Genomic DNA, 3,796 nt, shown 5'->3' with positions numbered 1-3,796 from the left:
TGAGGCAGAGGAGGTGGCTGGAGCTAATGAAAGACTATGATATCACCATATTGTATCATCTCGGAAAGTCAGTCAGTATGGGTAGCCTTTCATATATTCCAGTTGGTGAGAGACCGCTTGCATTGGATGTTCAGGCCTTGGCCAACCAGTTCGTGAGGTTAGATGGTTCTGAGCCCAGCCGTGTTCTAGCTTGTATAGTTGCTCGGTCTTCTTTATTAGAGCGCATCAGAGATCAGCAGGATGGCGATCCTTATTTACTTGTCCTTAGAGACACAGTGCGCACGGTGGTGCCAAGCAGGATACTGTTGGAGATGATGGAGTTTTGAGGATACAGGGTCGTATTTGTGTGCCTAATGTGGATGGACTTCGTGAGTTTATCCTTGAGGAATCCCACAGTTCCCGGTATTCTATTCATCCGGGCGCCGCCAAGATGTATCAGGACATGAGGCAGCATTATTGGTAGAGGCGAATGAAGAAGGACATAGTTGCCTATGTAGTTCGGTGCCTAAATTGCCAGCAGGTAATGTGTGAGCATCCGAGACCTGGTGGTTTACTTCAGAGGTTAGATATTCCTGAGTGGAAGTAGGAGCGTATCACTATGGACGTTGTTGTTGGACTCCCACGGACTCAGAGGAAGTTCGATGCAGTTTGGGTCATTGTGGACAGGCTGACTAAGTCAGCGCATTTCATTCCTGTGGCAGTTACTTATTCCTCAAAGCGGTTGGCAGAGATTTATATTCGTGAGATTGTCCGTCTTTACGGTGTGCCCGTGTCTATCATTTCTAATCGAGGTACGCAGTTTACCTCGCACTTTTGGAGAGCAGTTCAGCGTGAGTTGGGTACGTAGGTTGAGTTGAGCACAACATTTCATCTTCAGACGGATGGGCAGTCCGAGCGTACTATTCAGATCTTGGAGGATCAATTTTTGCCGTTAGCGGAGTTTGCCTACAATAACAACTACAAGTCGAGCATTCAGATGGCTCCCTATGAGGCATTATATGGTAGATGGTGCAGGTCACCAGTTGGGTGGTTCGAGCCAGGGGAGGCTCGGTTATTGGGTATAGATTTAGTACAGGATGCCTTGGATAAGGTCAAGATTATTCAGGACTGACTTCGCACATCTCAGTCCAGGCTGAAGAGTTATGCCGACCATAGGGTTTGTGATGCTGCACTCATGGTCGGAGAGAGAGTGTTACTTCGGGTATCACCCATGAATGGTGTAATGAGGTTCGGAAAGAAGGGCAAGTTGAGCCCTAGGTATATCGGACCTTTTGAGTTTCTGGAGAGAGTGGGAGAGGTGGCTTATCGGCTTGCGTTGCCACCTAGTTTATTAGCTGTTCATCCGGTATTCCATGTGTCCATGCTTTGAAAGTATCACGGCGATCAATCCCATGTGTTAGATTTCGGCTCTATCCAGTTGGGCAAGGATTTAACTTACGAAGAGGAGCCGATGACAATTCTAGCCCAGCAAGTTTGCCAGTTAAGATCAAAGAGTTACCCTTCAGTTCGAGTGCAGTCGAGCGGTCAGCCTATTGAGGCAGCTACTTGGGAGTTCGAGTCCGATATGCGGAGTAGATATCCCCACCTTTTCACCGGCCCAGGTACTTTTCTATGTCCGTTCGAGGACGAACGATTGTTTTAGAGGTGGAGAATGTGATGACCCAAAAGGTCATCTTATGTTTTAGAACTCGAATCTGCACTCATAAGCCTTAAAAAATCTCATTTTTACACTTCTCGATTTGCGTGCGCAGTCCGGGCAGGTTTCCGGAAAGCTTTTATGTTGAAAACTGATGAAAATAAGATTTTTTGCCTTAAGAGTTGATTTTTATTGACTTCGGTCAATATTTTTGGTAAACGGGCCCAGATTCATGTTTTGACGGTCCCGGTAGGTCCGTATCGAATTATGGGACCTGGGCGTATGCCCGGAATCGAATTCGGAGGTCCCTAGCTCAAGTTATGATTTTTTGATGAAAATTAAAAGTCTGAAAATTAATTGTTTTTATGAATTGATTGATGTTTTGCATTGTTAGTATCGGGTCCGTATTTTAGTTCCGGAGCCCGGTACAGGTTCATTATGATATTTAAGACATGTCTGTGAAATTTGGTGAGAAACGGAGTTGATTTGACGTGATTCGGACGTCCAGTTGAGAAAATAGAAATTTTAAAGTGTTCTTGAGAATTTCATTTGATTTGGTGCTAAATTTAGAGTTCTAGGTGTTATTTTGGCGATTTGATCGCGCGATCAGGTCCGTATGATATTTTTAGACTTGCGTGCATGTTTGGTTTGGAGCCCCGAGGGCTCGGGTGCCATTCGGGCGATGCGCGAGTTGAGTTCAAACCTCAACAAGTCTGCTGGTGTACAAAATCTGGTGTGCCCGCACCTGCGAGCCTTTGGTCGCAGGTGCGAGCGAAAGCCCCGCAGATGCGACCCATGCCTGGACTTCGTTTTTCAACAGATGCGGACTTTTCTCCGCAGGAGCGGGACTGCAGAAGCGGAACCCTGTCCGCAGGTTCGGCCCCAGTTGGCCCAGCCCTTTCCGCAGAAGCGCACACTCCGTCCGCACATGCGGATGGGCAGGTGCGACCAAAGCACCGCAGGTGCGAAGGTCGCTGGGCAGTGAGCATTTAATTCGGACTCCAACCATTTTTTCTTCTCGTTTTCAAAAGGATAGGTGGCCTTGGGCAATTTTTCAAAGACGATTTCTTCCCCAAATCATAGGTAAGTGTTCCTTAACTCATTTCTTTCAATCTTTTACTTCATTTCAATAGAATTCAACCTAGAAATCTAGAGTTTCATGGTAGAATTAGGAGTTAGGGTAGAAAATAGGGATTTCGGGAATTTGGGGATTTAGACCTCAATTTGAGGTCGGATTCCAAAACTAATTTCATATTCGGGCTCGGGGGTGAATGGGTAAAAGGATGTTGGTCCGAACCTCGGATTTTGACCAAGCGGGCCCGGGGTCGATTTTTCGACTTTTTGGAGGAAAATTTGGGAAATTTAATTTATGCAATATAATTGATTTCTTTAGCAATATTTGATATTATTGAGTCATTTTTGAATAGATACGAGTGATTTGGAGGTGAATTCCAAAGGAAAAGCTGTGATTGAGAATTAAGTGGCCTTCGGAGCTAGGTTAGTGTTGTGTCTAACCCTGACTTGAGGGAATTAGGAACCTTAGATTATTTGCTAAGTGAAATTCATGTGAGCGGCGTATATGTGAGGTGACGAGTACCTATGCGACACCAATTTACCTATTTTTCCATGTCCCTCTGTTTTTCTGATATTGTCTCATTCCTATGCCAAATTGCTACGTGTTATACTAGTGTTGTTCAAATTATCGTTCTTATCATATTTACGGAATTTTCTGGTGATAATTGAGTTTTTATTTCAAAGTTAAGATTGATATTATGGAACCAAATGTTGAAGTAAGGTTTGTACTTATTATTCTCTCTCCCTATTGATATTTATGCATTGTATTATGGTAAGGGAGAGTGTTAATGCACGAAGGGTGATGCCGTGCCATATTGTGAGTATTAATGCACGAAGGGTGATGCCGTGCCATATTGTGAGTATTAATGCACGAAGGGTGATGCCGTGCCATATTGTGAGTGTTAATGCACGAAGGGTGATGCCGTGCCATATTGTGAGTGTTAATGCACGAAGGGTGATGCCGTGCCATATTGTGAGTGTTAATGCACGAAGGGTGATGCCGTGTCATTTCTATAAATTTTATGGTGAGATTGAGAGTAAAAGCATGAAGGGTGATGCCGTGCATTCTTCTTTACTGTATTCACT

The sequence above is a fragment of the Nicotiana tabacum genome, chromosome 24 (genome assembly GCF_000715075.1).
Source record: "Nicotiana tabacum cultivar K326 chromosome 24, ASM71507v2, whole genome shotgun sequence".
NCBI classification, from domain to species: Eukaryota; Viridiplantae; Streptophyta; class Magnoliopsida; order Solanales; family Solanaceae; genus Nicotiana; species Nicotiana tabacum.
Note: the sequence above shows the minus strand (reverse complement) of the source record.